Source organism: Pseudopodoces humilis, chromosome 23 (assembly GCF_049639895.1).
Source record: "Pseudopodoces humilis isolate 2021_Gansu_Grassland_sample_001 chromosome 23, ASM4963989v1, whole genome shotgun sequence".
NCBI lineage: Eukaryota > Metazoa > Chordata > Aves > Passeriformes > Paridae > Pseudopodoces > Pseudopodoces humilis.
The window spans coordinates 8,081,737-8,102,612 of NC_142222.1; the positions used below are offsets into that span (position 1 = coordinate 8,081,737).

Below are 20,876 nucleotides of genomic sequence, written 5' to 3' on the forward strand. Positions count from 1 at the left end.
AAAACCAGTAGAGGAAAATACATATCTATATTTTTTAAAAAAGAACACTCAAAAGACTTTTGGTCTATTGGGCCTGGGTGATGATAAATAGGTAAAAGGTATCTTTTAGACTTGAGGTTGGAGAAAATCATCTTACAAGTGTGAGGAGGAAGAATGAGAAAAAAGAATATTTGCTTCTATTGTACAGAGCAGGAGTGGAAGCTGTAAAAATATTTTCCACTTCAATTCAGTAACTATGGAAAATACTGTTCTAGATGAGGAAAGAAAGCAGGAAATGAAATGTGTTTGAAAAAGTGGAAAATAATTTTATATGATTACCTCTTATTTTCTTATTATTGACTTGCAAAATGTTGTTGCTGGAAACCTGAAGAGTCTGACTTTTATTTCTGCCCTTCTCCCCTTTTTCTTTAAGAAGTGCCAGTCTTTTTCCCCCTGAAAAAAGGTGAATTCTTGGCTCAGTCTAGGGAGGTCTGTTGCTCTTTTTCTCCTGTGGACAAAATTATAATTTTCCTTAAGCTGTGGGTCTGCTTATTGAAACAAGGAGAGAAAGAAAGATGACAGAAATCAGCTGCAGGCTTCTTTTAAAGATCAGACTTCAACCTTTCATATACAGGGATTTCACCTTTCCTGCATGAAAATACCAGATTTGCATACATGTCATAATGTTTTTGTGTATTGAACTATGAAAGTGTAGCTTTAGACAAATGAAGTTAAAAACTGCCTTAAAATAACAGTTGTTTTCTCTATGACTGTTTTTACTTCTTAGAGGATTGAGAGAAGTGCTTTAATCTATTTCTGTGAAAGCATTTGGAATACATAATTTATATTTTCCTAGCATGCAGTGTAGTAGTTGTTGTAATATTGCTGTCAAAGCTACCATTCCCAGTTTAAGTCCATCTCTCCTCAAAGTGGATTTTTAGATGTGTTTGCATGTCATGTGAGTTTTGGAGTGACTAAAGCAGTGGGATGATGTTGAGGGATGTGTTGTTTAATGTAGTCTTTTAGGAGATAAAGTTATCTTGAGAACACAGATAATTTGGACATATTTTGCTTTCCTCTCAAGTTGGCAGTGGATAATTTTCATACAACAGATGTGTTTGATTATGGCAACCTGGGGCATGAAATGGCTTCTGATGCTAAAACTAGTGGATTTAATACAGTGCTGTGCTGTTACTTCTACTGCAGAGATGTCTAGACACCCCAGCCAGGGAGCTAGGCTCCCAGGTACTGATCCCTGGGTACCTGGGTAATAAAAAGCCTCTTCTACACTCTAACAGCTTTAAAAATACACCTGAAAAGCATGTTGGTCATTCCAAAATAAAACAAACCAAACAAAACCTAAAGTCTGTCTTGGTTGTGAAACTCTTATGTGAGGAAAGAAAAGGAAGGTTTTGTTTGACTAATTCCCTCTCTGGGTTTGTTCCTTCTGGCACATCTCCAGCCTGCACAGCCCAGTGTGGATCCCATGCCTGTTCCACTGGTGACCATGTGAAATGTATGTGGGATGATGCAGAGTTCAGAGGCCTGGATTTTACAATGGGCTGTGACCTTTCACCAGTATCCTCTGTGTGGCATGGGATTTGTTTGTTTTAAAGAAAAAACACATGCAAATTAGTAGCTAATAATACCTATGTTTGGATCTATGAAGTCTTCAATCCAGGATATGAAGTAATGAATAAATTGTTGTCATTGGTCCTTGTGGCTTCTAGCATTTTATCTGAGCCAAGTCAGCTGCTTCTGCAAATGCTTTCCTAGGCATGGCCCACTCCCACGTGAGCTGCTGCTGCTCTCCTGAATCAGCATTGTGCTGTTCTGACTGGAGCACAAATAGCAAATTTCCTGAGGGCATTGCTGCAGATGGGGCTCTCACTGCCAAGACAAGCAGACTTGGTGTTTGTGTATGTCTGCAACGTATCATTAAATGGGAGTCCCATTTCTGTGGCATTAGAGAATATTACCATGGATTTTGTTTTAAATTAAACGTGGTAGAAAACTGGGTGATTCTGACCAAGCCTGGAGAAGAGATGAATGCTTGTGGCCGGAGCAATGGTCACTGTCATCCATCACTTCTCCTCTCCTCAGTCTGACAGGAGACAAGGTGAACCTGAATCCCTTCGGGGGCACTCCTCCCCTTGTCATCTCTCCATCAAGCAGCAGTGTCACCTGCAGTGACAGCACTGACATGAATAAGTGGCTTGCAGGGATACAAGGAAGCATCACAGTGAAGAAAATTTGTCAGCTTTAATTAGCAGGGTTGAATGATGTCTTGAAAGCCTGTAGGTATAAACAGACAAATAAGCTGGTAGAATTAAAAACAGATGTTAGAATTTAACTCCCTTAATAACAAAATCCCTCATGTCCTTCCCATTAAAAAAAACACCTAATTGTCAGCTAATGCCCAATTCTATTTATACATTTCTCATTAACATGAAGATTGAGCATAATATATTCAGGAAGATAACATGCTTTTTATTTGAATGGAGGTGGCTGTTGGTATTTGTCAATTTTTTTTGCTATCCCTTTGGTCCTAGCCTCTTGACTTAAAAACTGGCCAAACCATGTCTCGAATTCCATAAATTCCTGATCCTTCAGAAGAAGGTAAAAAAATTTCTCTACTAAAATCCTAGAAAAATGTAATCCAGAGTACTAGAAGACACTGAAAACTTTTAATGTGAAGCTCGTTCAGTGTAATACAAAGATGTTTTAAAATGAGAAACCCCTTCCAGACGTGCTGTTTTCAGAGTCCCTGTGCTTTCCAAAGCAAGCTGGTAATCATGACCATATGGAACTGGAAACTGGAGCAGGTCCAGTGCTCATCTGAACAGCAGGATTGCACAGCTCTGACCATGGCTGTGGCATGGGATGCAGCACAGGCTGTGCCAGCTGTATGCTTATTTAAAAAGGGGGAGGAAGTGGAAAGAAAAAACATCATGGCACCCCTAGCCCTCAGGTGAATTTGTCACATATCCACTTTGATTTATTTTGGAATTTTTTGATTGGCAAATGCCCCTTGAAGTGCAACTTGAAAGCGCTCAAGGCCAGGCTGGACAGGGCTTGGAGAAGCCTGTTCCAGTGGAAGGTGTCCCTACCCATGACAGAGGGGTGGAGGTAAATCATCATCAAACCCTTCTGGGATTCTGTGAATGCTTTGTGTGCTAAGTCTACATAACATAAGCAAATTTAGGCTTTAATTTATCTCCAAAGTCTGGATTTGGGCTGGAGGTGCATAGTGTCTTGGAAGGAGGATCATGGAGATGAACACAATCCTGGAGCAAAAGGCTTGCTCAATAAACCCAACCTGGAGACATGAAATGCTTCCTGATTGAGGAGATGCTTGTGTTTTCAGCAGTCTGTGACTGGGATGCCAAAAAAGACTGTATTCAGTAGAACCTGAAACATTAGGATTTTTTTCCTAGTTTTGGTTTTTAATAGTTGGTGAATTCCTTTGTCTATTCCCGTAACATTGTCTAGGGTTTCTTGTTTAATTTATTGAATATCAATAGTTTCAAAATCAACAAGAAATGAGGAAAAGAAACCCCAATCCCCAAGCTTGTGCCTCCTTGGCAGAGCAAGCTGTGCTACACATGTGCTTGCTGAAACTTGAGCAGGCTCTGTGCTCAAACCCTGAGCTGGAACCTGATCTGTGTCCATTTATGTGAAAGAGTCTTGCCATGAGCTCACTGGGCTTTACTTCACACTCTCTTTTTGTAGCAGAGGTTTATCAGCCAGTTTGAACCCTTGTGGGATTTTTTTTTTAAAGACTTCAGCTAGCTCATCCATTTGCTTTGTGTTTAGAAATCCAGCTGTGTTAATTCCTTAAACCTTCAGTCCATATTTTGGCAAATACATCTCTGCAGTTCACATCACATGGTCACAACTACTTTTCTCTGTAACAAAGCTGGCCAGAAGGTCTACACTATCAGTGAGACACAAAATACTGGTTAACCTAGAGAAACTAGAATCTCCTCCTGTTATTTTACTGCCTTAATCTTGGAAAAGTTTAGCTTGGCCACATGGCTTTTAAGACTTGCAGTAAATACAACATTAGTAATGATAGAAGACAAAGTGTGTTTGAATTTTAGTTTTTGTTGAGAGGATTTCTATCCATGGACAGAACAGGCTCACATCTTTCAGTGTTGCAAACCATCTGGTGCTTCGTAGTCTGATTCTTTGTCTCCCTTTGTAGATAATATTCTCCTTTGGAAAAACTAGGCAGAATACCATCCAGCCTGGTAGTTCCAGTAGAAATGCCCAGAAGACCTTCTCCTAAATACAAGCGTGTCTAGATTGTTAAAAACTACTAAATAAAAATATCTGTTTCAGGCAAAGATGTGTGCTGTTTCCATCAAGGAGGGCAAGATGATTACTTTCTCTAGGCTGTGGGAGACCAGTAACATATGCCATCCTTACATCCACTTAGATTGATGAATACCAGATGGAAGTCATGCAGAATGTTTTCTGTAGTATACATAAGTATTGCTGGCAGCTTTTCAGTTTTTGATATAGCAAAAGACAGTTGTACTTGCTTTACCGAGTTGAGATAAATGCCTGCAGTCTCTAAAATCTGTCTAGGAGAACCATTGAAGCTCTGAAAGTTTTCAGTGATCCTTCCTTTATTGTTGAAGTATCAAGACTCTGGCTATCACTGAATACAAGTGCTTGGTACAGACAATCTCTTAGTAGCCATTAGTGCAGATGAGTGACTTTTTTTTTCATTAATTTTTATTTAAATCTTAGATGTTCATTCTGGTTTTCCTCCAGTAACCAAAGATGAATGTTGAAATGTTCACTAGATTGCCTTTCATGAATAACACTTGACTGCTGAGTTTAATTCTTCTGTTTCTTTTCTCCAGAACTTTGTCCATCTTTTCTTTTTGGGTCTTGCAGCTGCATTTAATTTGCATCAGTGAAGTAGTCAATTGTGACCTAAAACAATGAGCTGTGCAGTGCCAGCAGAGTCATCTTTTGTGAATGCTCCTGACTTTGCTTTTCTGACTGTGCTCACTTTCTAACTGTGCTTTCATTACAGCAGTAACAACGAATCTGGAGGTATTATTAGTATTATTATTATTAGAGTGGTGGTCTATTGAAATATACTCAAGTGCAGCTGTTTTGTCACTGCTTTTGATGGTCCCTTCCTCAGTGGTTTGCTCTCAAGGGGTTTAAGTGGCTGTTATTTTTATTTTGTGACTCCTAGTTTTTAAGGGAATGGTTGGCAGTGATTTCTCTTCTGTAACCTTAGCCTGGGATCTGGGCCTGGTTTGGGTGTGATTTCCATGTGGCTATTATTTGTTTCCACCAGCCCCATTTGTGACTGTTTGACATAATTCAGTTAAGACCAGTTTGACATAATTTCAGGTGAGACTAGAAATAAATCATGGAAATTCATACTGAAAAACTGGCTGATAGACTGGCTGCTGTGGCCTGCTTGTGCAAGGGTTCAAAAGAGACTGAACCATGTGGTGGTTTGAGGAAAAACAGTTCTGTAGTCCATTTCCTTTGGGAAAAAGGAGTGGGATTATTAATAGCCACAAAGACTTACTCTGTCTGGGGAATTGCAAATTATCTCCAGTTGCTGAGAGCAGCCCAGTCTCCCACAGCAGGGGAGTGTGTATTACCTCCCACAATCACCAAATCCAGCCAGTTCTTTGCCATGGAAGAGCTCAGCTGCTGCTGACAAAGGAAACTGCACAAAAGCAGAGTGGCCAAGTCAAGGAAAGGGTCGAGAAAGTTTGTTTTTGGGTGGGCTTTAGTCTTGGCCCTTTCAAACCCACTGCACTTGAGTGTGAATTTTTGGAAGGTGGTGGCTTGTACAGTGCTGTTAAAAAATAAGCTGATCATATTGGATTAATTTGTTAGGCCCACGTGCCAATCCAGAACAAACCAGGACATTTGGACAATGGTACATTATGGACACTGATCCCTGAGTTTGTGCAGATCAAATCATTGTCCAGCTCAGCATTTGCTGCTTTCACAGTGTGGTGTTTATGGAGCTGTACTGGAAGCAAATAAAAGAATACCAATGCTGTTTTGCAGGGATAGTGAATGATACTCCAGATGATTTCAGTGATGAACATTTATCACCGCTGCAGTTATATTGGTACAACTGAGGGAAAGAGCAGAAAACTGCAGCATTTTAATGAGGGCAAGAAGGGAGAGGTGGAGTGAAGCAGGAACTTCTCATGCTGGCTTTGCCACAAAGGAATACACATTGTGCAACTCTGCTCTGCAAATTAAATGTTCTGCTTTCATGCCCTTCTTATTCTGCAGGCCTTAATTAAAACCCCATTTCCTTTGATTCATGGACTCAAAACTGGGTAATGACGTTAAACAAACAAGTATCTGACTAAATTTCTATCTACCAGATTAATTTTGTAATAGCTTAGCGAATAATGGCATATCATTAAGGGTGGATAGTGTAATTAAAAGCAAGTAAGATTGACAATGGAAGTGGCCATCTTTCTGGGATGTTGTTGATTTCAGTTTGCTTTTCAAGAAAAAGAAAAGAAGGTGCATTTTTCATCACAAATTACTTAAATTTTGCAATTATCCCACCACAAAATGTGCATTCATTTCCCAACTACTTGAAAAACAAAAAATGAATGTGGAATGACCATATTTCTGAATAGTGAGGCAGACAAGCCAAAAAATCATCATATGCTTCAAAAATTGATTATCAACGAGTTCTTTGTCCAGACCTACTTTCAAGAATATAAACAGTATCATACTTAGGATAAAAAGATCAGTGGCTGATGTAAACTAAATTCAGCTAATTAACCCAAGATGATAGCGTTTACCTTCTCAGCTGTTTTCTGATAGCTCGCTGGCTCTCCGTTTGCCTGATTAGTGCCAAGCATTGTTGCAGCCACTATTAAAGCAGAGCTATCAGGCCAAGCACAACCTCTTTGCTGTATGTGCCAGGCTTTGCAGGTTAGTGTGCTGCGTGGGGGTCATTTTTTTGGTGGTGTTGGCTTGTTTGCTCCGTGGTCCCTGCTTTTTAGCTCTCACAAATAGGAATCCTCAATGTTAATATCATAATAATTCTTTGCTATGTGAAGAAACACCTTCTCCCAAACAGGCCAGAGAATAGGGAAGCAAGCTTTATGATACTTAAGCAGAATGTTTCTATAAACTCTATTTGGCACATCCAGCTCTGGGGTTCCTAGCACAGGATGGACATTGGCCTGTTGCAGCAAGCTCAGGTCGACTGGAGGGCTGGAGCAGTTCTGGAAGGAAGGGCAGACATTGTTCAGACAAGGCTTTAGGATGACCTAATTGCAGCCTTTCAGTTATCTGAAGGTTTAGATTAAGATATCAGGAAGAAAATCTTCCCTGTGAAGGTGGGGAGGCCCTGCCACAGGGTGCCAAGAGCAGCTGCGGCTGCCCCGTCCCTGGACATGTCCAAGGCCAGGATGGATGGGGCTTGGGGCAACCTGGGCTAGTGGAGGGTGTCCCTGCCTATGGCAAGGACTTGTAACTATTTAATCTTTAATGTCCCAAATAATTCTGGGGTTTTGTGTTTTGGAAGGAGTCCTTATTTTAGGTTAGGACTTCTGCATTAAAATAAGCAACATGCTGTGCTGGGCACTGCAGGAGTTGATCATATTCCTGCATCCATCCCTATTATGTAGTTGAAAGTGAATTTGTGTACAGAAATGGCTGTAGCTTCCTTCTAGGTGTGTGGGAGCTTGATGAGTTGTCTTCTGTACAAGAAGTAGAAATAGAAAACGTTTTTTGTTTCACAGAGAATTGTCTTAATTGCCTTTTTTTTGAAACAGATTTGGTACTTCATTTAGCTGGTGAGTCCAGATAAAATGAGGCATAGTAGAGCATCTATGCAGAAAAACATTGCTCAAAGGGTGATTGTATGCTGTAAGAATAACATTGTGTTAGCCTCTATTTCCTTTTAACTTTTAGAATCAAGCTATTGGTTCTTCCAATACTTAAAAATCTTTCCAATAGCTTAAAAATCTACTTGGTAACAAAAACTGACTTAATCACTTGATTTCAACAACTGAGTCCTAACACAAGTGTTGCACAGAGCCAAACTTATTTATAAGCTTTGGCCACTGCTGATATTGGTGCTCTGGTTTCTGCAACACCTGGATGGTGATTATGGAGGAATCTCCCAGTACCAGTCTGAGAGACTTCCAGTATGAGATTTAGCAAAAGATTGTCCCTCTGTTCTGCAAGGACTCATTGCACAAAGAAGACAACTTGCCTCAATTTTCAGGCCCAAACCCAAGCTGCATCTATCCTCCTCGTGGAACAGGGTGCAGCACACCTTTGATTAGCCTTTGATATTTTACTGGCTCAGGCTGCTCACATCTGTCATGTAACCTATGCAAAATAATAGTCCAGAATCAGAACTTCTGTGCTTCAATATGTGTGTAGGCTGTTCAGCTTGTCGTGATTGTCAGTCTCCAGCTTCTTTCCCTTGCATTACACCAGCCAGCTGGAACTCTGATAAAGGAGTTATGTACAGTGATGACAAGAATTGATTTCCAATTTCCTGTAGAATGACTCTATCATCACTTGTGACTCAGGCAATTTAGTTTATATTACAGTGCTGTCTGGGGGCTGTAGATCACCCTGACAGTCATCTAGTTGCAGAGCATGCCGATTTTGACAAGATATTGAAAGGGATTTTACAAGATTTTCGTTTGTGATCCAACTCAAAGTGCCTTTTTCTACTGTTGGCTCACGTATAAAGAGATTTTGTATGAGATAGAAGTATTACACTCAGTTTGTCTAATTTTCCCTTAATCTTTGTGTTTGAGAACCTGAGAAAAGCTGAGTAGATTTCTTGTGTTGGAGTTGGTTTAGAACATGTAGCGTCTGTGTTAGGTCAGACAGAAGTCTCAGGGTCTTTTCTGGAGTGGAGGTGGCAGATGCTTAGGGCAAGAATGTAAGAAAGAGACAGGTAGGAGTGGTCCATTCCTGGGAGATGCTGCCATCAGCTGTCTGGAAACCTTGCTGGGTTGGGTGAGCAGTGCCATATAGAAACCTCATTCAGGTTTGCATTTGCTAAATGATGATCTGATTTGCTCTGTCAGTGCTGGTCACTCTGCACTTTAGTGACCTCATCCATCATCTTCTGACACTGCTGACCTGGAGCTGTTCGTGGAGCTGGTGGGAGCCTGGTGTGCTGCTGCTGCAAACACTGCCCTTGTCCACTGCTAACTGGAGCACAAAGCCCATCTGAAGAGAGCACTGAGGGGCAGGCAGTGAGTGATTTGTGCTTCTCTGACATTCAGTTATAAAAAGCCAGGACTGTAAGGACTGTATTTCTGCTGGGAAGTTCTTCCAGGTTCCCAGTCATGGCTGAAGTACAGGATTTGATAAGCTAAACCTGTATGTACTCCTTGGTTATACGTATGGAAGGGCTCGAGGAACACCATAACTAGTGTATCACAATATACTTACTTTTCTACCTAATGCAATGGCATTTCTTCCCCTGCCTTAGTAATTAATTAATGTTTGGAAAATATTTAAGAAATGTAAAGCTCCCAGTAAGAGGTAAATGCTATTAATTGTAATTGCCAAGTAGATTATTTCTCAGCTTTCACATGGTTCTATTCCCTCTGGTTAAACACCGAGGGATGTTTCCCTTCAGGGTAGCTCCATAACTCCTGTTCTCATTGCATGGCTGAGATAATACAGTTTGTGCTTGTTTTGTCAGCAGGAGGGGGAGACAACTACAGTGCTAGAAGTTTTCCAAGGGTTGCTCAGGTGTCTTTTAATTATGGTGAGGTAAAAATATCTTGTCTGCAAAACAGTCCAGATTGCTGAATTAATATCCCAGCTGGGTCTCTAACCTGAGTGATCACCTCACCTGCATTTCTGCAGATTGCTGTCTGGACCTGTGCAGAGAGTGGTTCAGCTCAGCTATCTCCAAAATGATTTCTCACCTTCATTTTCCTGTGCTCCATCCCCTGTACATGGCTGAACCCCTGACACTGTGGCTCACGTTGTGCTGCATTAATGGCTTCAGAGGACTGAATGTGGCTCTGTTCATACCTGCCAGGTATGAGCTGTATTAAACAGTGCATGTGATGCATTTTAGCCAGTGATCAAAGGGATTGGGGAAGATATACCCCAGGGATCTTATTTAATTGCTGTTTAAAGGATTTTAATAGACAAATGAAGGATTGTTGAGAGGACAGCATGGTGGGGGAGCTGCTCTCACTTGTGGATATTCTGTCTGTTGCCTCATTGCATTGCAGAGATGAGCTAAGATACTCACACCACTGGGCTGCTGCAGTGGATGACACAAGCCCTTCAGGAAGGTCAGCCTGGGAGGTGGCAGCAGAGTTTGTCCTTTGTGTGGGAGAGCAGCAGGAATGCCTGGAGCTCTGCCTTGAGGTGGATGATGAGCCAGGGGAGAGTTTCAGATCAAGGTTAGCAGGAGGACCTGTTTTACCAATATTGTGATGGGTGTCTGCCATGGACTCCCTAATTAGGAAAAAGAAGTGGGGCAGGAGGAAGAAGCCTTGTGTTTGCAGGCCCCTCTCCTTGTGGGAAACTTTGCCCACCTCAATATCTGCTGCATCCCAGCAAGACACAAGCAATCAAATGGTTTCTTGAGTGTGTTGTTGAAAAATTTCTTTGCAAAGGGATCAAAGAGCTGACCAGGGGAGCTGCTCTGCTCCTCATACTTAAAAATGAGAAAGAACTGTTGGGTGAGTCTGGGAAGGTGAGCTCAGAGACAGCAAGGTTGAGATGGTGGAGTTCAGAATGCTAAGGGTGATTTAATCTCTGCTCTTTCTGGCCAGTCAGATTTGTGAATGCTGGAGCTCACTGGCAGGTAGCAGATGGTCCCTGCAGCTGCAGGGGTCTGCCAGAACCTCAGGTATGAGCTCAGATCATCTTCCTCGGAGCCTGAAGTGAAAGGGGGAGCTGGGTACTCAGGGAGGGGTGGACACCCACTCTTGTAGGGATGGCTGCAGTCTGTGAGCCCTACAGGACATCCAGAGCCATGAAGAAGTTCTGATCCCTGTGTCCTACTGGCCTTTTTTTCACTGATCTGTCTCGATTGGCAGGCAGACTGTTAGGAAGTCTTCTGTCCACAGATGATTGCATCAAGTCAGGGACAATTCAAGGTGTAAAGCTCTGGGGACAGAGTTACTGTGGAGCTGGTACATGGAAGCAGACGTAAGTGCTCCTCCTTTGGCTGTCTCCAGAGAAATGGGTGTAGGAAATTCCTCCTTTTCAATGAACTGCATGGAAATGGAGTTCTCCAATGGAGTGCTCTTCACTTGGCAAGTTTTTTCTCTAGTGATATCCACTTAGTTCCTAACAAAAATGTATTCAAAAGATTAGTGGCAGTACACTTGGAAGCTGGAACCACTCAGGACTAATGATATAATTACTCTTGAAAGCCATTTGTAAAGCAATTATGTGCTATTGTTCTCTTTTGTTCTGTATCTTTATAAAAGTGAGCCATCTTGGCAGGCTGTGATGGGCATGTGTTGAGCTGGCTGTTATGTAAGAATAGAAATAATTTGTGTGCGTATTTATAAAAGAAAAACAATGCTTTTACAGTGTGACTGAATTGTTTAGATGTAAAAATCTTTGTACAGTAACATGTTTGCTGTTACAATTTCTGATGTAGCTGGTGTTTTTCAATACATAGTCTTGTAACTTCTGTAGAAAATTTTGTGGGTTTATTTAGCTGCTCTTCACAGCCCAGGCTGTTCCTATGCATGTGCAATACAGTGTGGGGAGTGCTGTGCTTGTTACCTGATTAAATATTAATTAAGTTTTTTTTAAAAAGATTTTTTTAAAGTTTTATTTGTTTAAGTGGTTTTTTTTTACAACTTTTTTCTTGTGTTTTGTCCTGGTCCTGCTTGTGTGCTACCACAAGGAACAGGCCTGATGATGGAGTTCAGCTAGAAATTTTATATGTGGAATGAATTTTTTTTCCTGTTGAAGTCTGAATGCCATATGTGACCCAAACCATTAGGAAGCACCTTCCAGTGAATATTGCTGAGCTATGTAGAAATCATCCTGAAAGTATTTCAGGTGTATACATGAGAGGCTGCTCATTGAAGCATCATACAATTCTTTGAGGTGGAGGTGCCTGCAGCATTAATAATAGAGAAATTTGGCATGATAGCAGGGAAAAGCTATCATGAGGCATTGTCAGTTCACCTGCCAAAGCCTTTTAAGTGCTAATTTAGATATCCACACCAAACTTAGACCGGAGATACTTTGCAAATCTGAACTAAGCTACTTCAGGAAAAGGAGTTTCTCTTGTTTAAAACACAATGGAAGAAGATAACAGGAAAAGAACACACAACTGACATATGAAATGCCTTCTTTGATGGCTCATACTGTCACATTGCATGAATGTGTGTTTGCCCTTTCTGCCCCTCTCAGCCTGTAATGTCTCTTAACCAAATTTAACCAGATTTGGAGAAAGGCACTCAAACGTACTATGTTCCTGCAGGAGAATAATTGCTGAAAACCATCTGTGAGCAAAAGCCCGGGGTGTGAGCTGACTTCTTGCACTGGACCCCCAGGGGAGATTGTTCTTTTGTGTGTCTGAACTGTGGGAAAGCTTTCCCATGCCAGGGAGCAGAAAGAGCAGGACAGGCAGGGAGTCAAGGGTGGAGACAGCAAAGAGCAGCACAGTGGCGAGGCAGAACACCACAGCACCTGGGCTGGATGAGCAGAGCTGGAAAGTGAAGTGGTTTTTTTCCAAAGAACCCTTAACAAAATATTTTTCTGTGCATGCTGTTTCTGATGATGTAGATACACGATGGTTTCTTCAAACTGCTTGTCTTAAGGAAGGGATCCTTGCCAAGAATGAACATCAATATTTGTTTCAGCAAACACTGCTTGCTTGCTGCCCGGTCTGCGTGCAGCCTTGGAGGGAAAAGCAAACACATGGTATTTGCAAAAGATGTATTTTATTTGAACAAAATTTTGCCCACATTTTCACATACGATGACAGTGAATTCACATATCTGTAAGTGGCTTTTTGGAGCTGATAACATCTAGAGCAGGAGTGGGAGTAATTTATACGCAAATTATTTGCCATACATGTCTGTTGGAGCCATTTACTAAAAAAATATTAATTGTAATTAAATTAATCTGGTCCTGTGGAAATATAATTTTTACAAAGTGTGTTTCTTACTGCCACAGACTGCTGTTAGCTCAGAGTTTTATGTGTTGTTAGTAATTTAAATACTGTACCAGTCAAAATAACTGCAAATTGCTGGTACCAGATGTCATCAATGCAGAAAATAATTTCTCCGTCCTACCTTTATTTTCAGTAATGTAATGGAAAATATTGAAGATATTGTGCAGTTAATTAGGACATTAACTGTTACCTAGTAATCTTATATTTTGTTTTCTAAAGAAAATGTTTTCTTCTGTATGGAGCTCAGGGGATGAAGCATAACATTGTTATTAATTCCCTGACTGGAGGAACTGGTGGGGAAGATGGAGATAACTTGAAGTCACTCTTCCTATGTACCAGCTTATGTGCATAAATTAAAATATCACTGAGGAGATGGGGAGAACTAGGCCAGCTTTCAGTGGAGCTCTTGGCCTTGGAAGCGCCATGATTTTGACATGGAAGTTTGAGGCTTCAATGTAGAATGTGAACAAGCTGAGGAACCTTGGATCTGTTTGCACAGGTGGTGAGGAGTTAGTCTGGGGGCTGTGGGTGCAGAAGGGGAGCCACAGGGATGGACTTACATCCTCATCATCCTCTGAGGGTTCCTGAGGGAATAAAGTATCAACCTGAGAACAACCATGCAGCCATTCTAGATATCCATTCTAGATATCCATTCTAGATATCCATTCTAGATATCCATTCTAGATATCCATTCTAGATATCCATTCTAGATATCCATTCTAGATATCCATTCTAGATATCCATTCTAGATATCCATTCTAGATATCCATTCTAGATATCCATTCTAGATATCCATTCTAGATATCCATTCTAGATATCCATTCTAGATATCCATTCTAGATATCCATTCTAGATATCCATTCTAGATATCCATTCTAGATATCCATTCTAGATATCCATTCTAGATATCCATTCTAGATATCCATTCTAGATATCCATTCTAGATATCCATTCTAGATATCCATTCTAGATATCCATTCTAGATATCCATTCTATATATTCATTCTGTGTTCTTGGCACACTGGGAAACTCACTGAGGAAGTATTGCAGGTCTTGATTGTCCTCAACCTGCACAGGAACAGACTTGGACAGGGTCCCCGTGGCAAGAGCCATCCAAAAGTACTGAATAGAATGTTTCAAAGTGTCTTTTTATAACATCAGTAGTTTGGGATATGTGATTTAATTAATCTGTGAATATTGTAGAAGTCTGGATTTTTTTTCATGCATGATATGGGAATTAATTTTTTTCTGTTTTAACACTAGTAGAAGTTAACAAAACAATTAACAAAATTACCCAGCGTAGAAAGAGCTTTGACTATGTAACCTATTATCTGTATAATTTCTTCTTTGTACTTGTTGCTAAAGTGCATTTGTTGCTTATTTTAGTTTTCTTCCCCAGTGAAAAATCAATTTTATTATGTTAGCACTGTGTTTTAAACCACTGTGCAATTTCTATTTTATTATTTAAAAGTGGAACAGCCTTAGAATCTTCTTCAGGGTAGAAAAATTAGTTAATAGAGAAAAGGCAGATGGAGAAAAAGAAAAGCTTGGCAGGGAGTGGGGAGATGTGAGACCTTCCAGGGAAGCCTGTTGAGCATGTTTGAGAGGAAATCTGTGCAAGCACGGCCTTGTTCCTTTTGTCCTTTGGATCCATGTGGTTCATAGCCATGATGAGCATGGTGAACCTCAATGACATTTAATGTATAATAAGAAATTATTTTGCTGGTCTCACTTGGGGATATGAATTTATTACTAGACTCAGATCTATTTCTTTTCTTCTTTTGTAAGGCTTTCTGGGATGAGAGTCCCTTCCTAACAAAATTGAAGAGTTAATGCAGAATTATTTTCTTCTTTTCTTGTTTTGCCATAGGTATTTAATAATAACAACAAAAGAAAATAGGAGAGTAAATTCCACACAGTGAGAAAACTGAAGAATGTGAAGGACTTGCCCTTTGTACAGTAAAACATATATTCTACTTTGAGTTTGTGTTTTATATAATTATGAGAAACTAGTGTGGATGCTTTTCTTCTAATTGATAACTTTAAATTGACAGTTCTTGGTAGATGGGATAATCAGTTGAATTTGCATTTCTGAACTTGCAGAACAGTTTTGCAACAGTTCTTAGAGAATCTTTTAGTTCTGTTTCTCAATGTTCCTGGTACGAATAGAATTGCAGAACTAATATTCCAATGTTTATTAACATCTGTAGGGTCACTTTCAGTATAATTCTTTGTTTTCTTGTCACTCCTAATCTGCCTCTAGAGTGGCACTGGAAAGCAAGTAGCATTTGTAATCCACCTCTGCACCAGCTCATGTGAAGGGGATGTAATTAAACATATTTTTGACGATTATGGCATGTAATAAATGACCCTGACCTGACTAAGGAACAACATTGATCTGGACTACTTAAAAGCAGCTAATGCCAAAAAGTCTTTAGAAGCAAATGCCTCTTGAAGATCACCAGGAGGCAAGAGAAACTCCCCAGGGCTGCAGCTTTTCATGGTGTACAATATGTTTGATCACTGATCTGTGCTGGCTGGTGTGATGTGGATTTATAAATCCTGATGGAACTACTTCCATTCCCCTTTGGTACAGATAATGACCCCTGGGATATTTAGTTTAAAGAAAAGTCACTTAAAAAGAGAGGTTTGATTAAGGTACACAAAATAGGTCTTCAGTGGGTGCAAGCAGAAATACAGGAAATTCTATTTAATCCTAAGAAGCAATTTTACTGCAAGAGGGTGATCAAACACTGGAGGAACAGGTTGTCTGAAAGGGACATCCTTGGAGATACTCCAAACCAAACAAGACACAGCACTGAACATGCTGTAGGATTTACACAGGGGGATTGGACTAAGTGATCTCCAGAGGTGCCTTCCAACCTCAGTGACTCTAAGGTGAGCCACAGTCACCTGGCTTACCCTTTTTCATTATTATTATTTTGTTCTTCTTTCCTGCCCCAGAAAGAGTTCAGCAGAAGAAGGAGAGGGTGTGAAGATAGAGTGAATTTTACCAAGCTTTGGGTTTTCATCTGTGTGGAGTGTAACTCATTCAATACTTGTTTATACCTTCTGTGCTGGGGGGGAGGACAAATTGTGGATTAACTAGCTCGTGCAATAGTGGCTGTGCAAGTCCATGTGTGGTCTGTGCATTCTCTGCTCCTAGAGATGAGACAAGACCGCTGAAAATTTTAAGGAAAAGAAAAGCATGGAACTGGAAGGGAAAATAATGGTCTTTGTGAATCACCTAGGAGTATATGTTCATTCTGAGCACATACTTGGCTCAGCAGGTGGTGTTATTTACTGACCAAAGAACATCAGTCAGTGTGGCAAGCTATGGTCATTTGAAATCGGAAAAAACCATAATAGTAAATACTTCCCCTGATTATATAGCTCCTATTTTAATTTATTGCCCGCAGTAGGTGGAGAAGATTGAAATTATAGTGGTGATTAAAAATGAGCAGACAGAAACTTAGCCAAGTAGTCTGACAGTTTGGAGAAATATCCAGATCTAAGTGGAAGGAATCTGCAACCTCTGCAGTGCCTCATTGTGCACCCAAAGCACGGCTGCCAGTGGTGGGAAAGGCAAGGCAGCAGGACATAATCAGAGATTAATGGTATATTCTCTGCTTGTCTCCAAATGGTTTGTGACTGAACACACTTGGAGAAGCAAAACCTTGGATCTGTGGGATGTGCACTAAAGTTTCAGATTTCTTGAATGTGGTATTCGGTGGATACAGAAGATCATTCTGGGTGGTTATAGCAGACAGTTCTATTTTGTATTGAAGGATTAAAACAGTTCTGTAGGAATTGCTATGTAATCTCAAAAATTAGGAAGAATGGGACTCTCATTATTTCATGTGGGGAGAGGAGATGAGCTTGAGATGGACTGTTTGGAAAAACTTGACATGAAATAAGTATGTAGCATCTCTAAAAATCAAATGTGTGTCTCCTTCCAGTGCTTCCTAAGAGGAGAGGATTTGATGGAGAAGAGGTTGTCAGTGGCTCATATTCTGTGAAAAGTTCTACATGTTTGGGAGGTCAAAACACATCACTGCTCCTGCATGGCCCATCAGGAGGGGCTTCTAGCAAAACCTAGAAATTCATCTCTTTGGGAGCTCACGTGTGCAGGTGTTTAAAAGCCTGTGACATCAAGTGTTCCCCACTAAGTACTCAGGTGTGCTCACTAGGAACCAGCTGGGAGCAAGTGCTGAATTTAATGAACTGGAAAAAAAATGCTTCAGGGTCTTTGTAAGACAGGCTGGGGCCTTGGTTTGTCTGTAGAGGAACTGATTGGCCTCACAAACATTTTCAGGGTTTCCCATCCAATATGCAACAGAGCCTTGGTCAAGTGCAGAGTATTACCCTGCAATTAAAACTAAGTTCTTCCATTAATCTGAGGTTTAGAATTGTTCTGTAAATGATGTAACTGTTTGATGTTTACTGAAGTTATCTGATATTTCTAGAGCAACTCGGCAATCTAAAATGAATTGTGGGTTCTATATAACCATACTTTGGTGGGCAGTTCTCAGTTTGTATGGTACTGAAGAGTCACAGCCCATAATATTTCAACACATGAATGCTCCCTTCCAAGCTCCACGCTTGTTTTTCCTTCTGGCACCTCTTCCCCTCTTATGCCATTGACTGTTTCCAGACACTTGCCTATGGTAGTGTATTATGGTGAATTATTATGGTGAACAAGTGAATTATTCTGAATCGACTTCCACTGGGTCATGGCTCCATGATGTGATTGTCACTCCAGCTGAAGGACCGAAGTGGGAGAAATGAAACATAATGTACATTGCAAGCCTAAATATCTGAGGCTGAACTTGAATTGTAGCTATTTGAACAACTGGGAATGCAGCTTGGTTGAGCTGAGCCCAACCAGTGATGGAGCAGCTACAACACCTTGTAAATGTAACCAAGTGGCAAATCAGTTTGAATATTTTCAGTGACCTGTCAACACATGGTCTGCAAGTGTGAGTTATTTGTGAGCAGTTTTGTGTAATGTATACCTGCAGAATTTCACAAAATGATCAAAGAGAGATGAAAGGTGAAATGCAGTGAATAAATTATTCATAACAATTATCCACTTAGCTCTATTCATCACTGAGATGAGACAGAATTATTGACTGGACATGGAAACAAAATTTCATTTCAGAGAGATGATATTAAAATACCTGTGTGTTAGTGTAATTATGCTGTGACTGTAAAGACTTTACTATTCTGCAGTAAAACATGCCATGGGCATTGCTGCAAGATTGATATTCTCCACGGCTACTACACTGGATTTTTCCTTTAGCTACATAATGGAATATAGGTACTCCATTGATCTCTTCCCTTAGTGAGACAAATTTTTGCATATTTCATTTGTTTTTAATTGGCTGGTAGGCAAATACTGTGCTCAGCTGGATGGGATGGAGACTGGTTAAACTGGGAGTGGTAGATATGTAGGCTTTAAGCATTCTTCCTTGTGCTTGGATGTCAGTTTGCAGCTCCTGTGATGGGTGAAGAGAGTTCCTTCTCTCACCACTCGTATGTTCAGCATGTGAGCATCAGTCCTGCTCCAGCTCTGAGTGTGTGACATCTGCACTGACACGTGAATAATCTGGCCAGGAGGTTGGGAAAGAGCAGTTCAAATGTTCTCTTTGGTGCAGTTTCCATCCACACATGACCAATGGATTTAAATAGTTATTTCAAATGTGTATTTATGTTTCTCCTATGTAGGGGATGCTTCCTTTACTCAGCTCCTTAGGTTTTTGAAATGTTTTCTCCTTGATTTGCTTTGTAACGTACAAAATGAATACTAGCACACCTAGTGCAGCACATGCATGGCAATTTATTATTGGCATGACCCTAATAATATAGTTTTACAAGAAATTGATATGTCACTGTGCTAGGAGCTGCTTTTCTGCAGAAGGATCTTGTATTTCCCGGAGCAGTCCATGGGCACTGAAGGCTGCAGTCCTCGTAAGCCATTGGTGTATTGAGGCAGAAATTATTCTTCTCCTCTCAGCCACTGAGTCTTCCTTGCACTGTGAGCTCCTTGCTGCCTGGTTTGTCTCCTGCAGGTGTGCTGGAAGCACAGGATCACGGAAGGGTTCAGCTGGTTCTGAACTCCTTGCCCGAGGGACAGCACCTGGGATAAAATGAGTTGTCTGATTTTAGCACCACAAATTGAACGTTGAGTGGATCCAAGCAGTTCATTTCAGATCAACACTTGAAATCGGTTATCCTGGTCTTATTTTCAAAATGACATACTAGAACTGCTGTTTATCCAGTGCAGATGAGCACATATTGGTTTGTACTGGAAGGCCCAATTCATTCCACCCCAGTTAAAGATGTTGCCCTAAAAACAGGAAAGGGTCACACAGGCTGCAGCAACATGTTTGAGGCTGCTGGATTAGCTGAACTTTGGCTCTGGTTACTGCATTGCTTTCACTTACCAGTGGTAGACAGTCTTCCAGCAAAAAGGGGGGCTTTTCAAAACAGTAATAAAACCTTTAGTGCTCCATCATCATCATCTTGCAGAAAACAATGTCTAGATCAATCTATCTCCTTCTAAATCTTTAAAGAAACAAAATTTAAACTCATTTTGCCAAGGCCAAATGTCAATCATAAGAAAAAAATCTATATGAAATTTTAATTGCAAGATGTTCAGTGCAAATTTAATGAGTGAAATAAGAGATCTGAGAATTCAAGCATGCTCAGCTCATGCATAATGTTGACTTAAATTGGCTCTCTAGAGGTGCAGGGAATTGCGTTTTTAGAATTTACACACTGATAGAGCAAATGTACTGGGCCCTGTAGGTTAAGGTCATAAATCAGAATCATTTAACTGCCTTTGAGTGATTGCTACAGACTATAATGGTTGGGAGAACTGGCTTAATCTACAAGTGATCACTCTGCTTGGATTATTGAAATGCTACTCAATATTCATAAATCAGTGATCATTAATCCCCCAAATAGTTCCTGTCAGCTTTCTAAATAAATTTCCTACTGGCTAATTGAGATTGAAGGAGACTAGCTTGCACTGGTTCAGAATTAGGACAAATGAGTGCTTTGCCTACCTAGGATCAGAAAAACGTCTATGGGGGAAATTGAACCATGCTGGGTATGTAGGTGGCTGCTAAAATTGTCACATTTAAGCTGTTAACTGGAGGAGCCTTTCTTAGCAGGTTTTGCTCTCATGAGTTACAATGACTATAAAAAGACCTCTTTATTTTTTATGATGAAGACATTTGTGTGCTAAGCATCAGAAGGAGCTTAAGATGTCAGTGGGTGGCATTCCTCACAGCACAGAGGGCAGGGACAGAGACACAAGGAGCTTTTAAATTCAGGTAGTCAAGGTTGGAGTTCCTTCTGCTGTGAAAGTTTTTTCTTCCTATTACAGGTGCTTCCATGCAGGATCTGTTTATAATGGAGGAATGTGTATATTTTATTCTGTATTATTACTTAATTGCTTTGCTTGGTGTTACAGTTTGGTTAGTGATAAACTGTAAATACCCTTGTAATCTCTCAGGCTTCTGGTTAAACTCATCCTGAAACCAAAAGGGCTGGGAAATGCAGAGCTCAGGTCAACCCAGTCATTCCTTCTGACTTGAAACCTTTCCTGCCTTTGACTTTTTATTTAGGGAAGACAGAAGGAGATAGCAGTAATATTAAAAAAGAAAGGCAATGGGGAATAGGAAAAATCAGTCTTTTTTAAAATTACTTTTTGTCATGATAC

General features: G+C 40.5%; 1 protein-coding gene across 7 annotated transcripts in view; it reads left to right on the plus strand.

Annotated features, from left to right (window-relative positions):
* The first annotated feature begins 6,909 nt into the window (after nucleotides 1–6,909).
* The window catches only part of LOC148182644 (uncharacterized), a 51,236-nt gene continuing 37,269 nt past the window's right edge, over nucleotides 6,910–20,876 (plus strand). For 5 of the 7 annotated variants that reach the window (XR_015774437.1, XR_015774434.1, XR_015774435.1 and 2 more), the window contains exon 1: nucleotides 6,910–6,930. The gene's annotated coding sequence lies outside the window, so the exon portion shown is untranslated. The remainder of the gene's footprint in view (nucleotides 6,931–20,876) is intronic. The other 2 variants (XR_015774436.1, XR_015774438.1) reach the window with 2 other exon arrangements.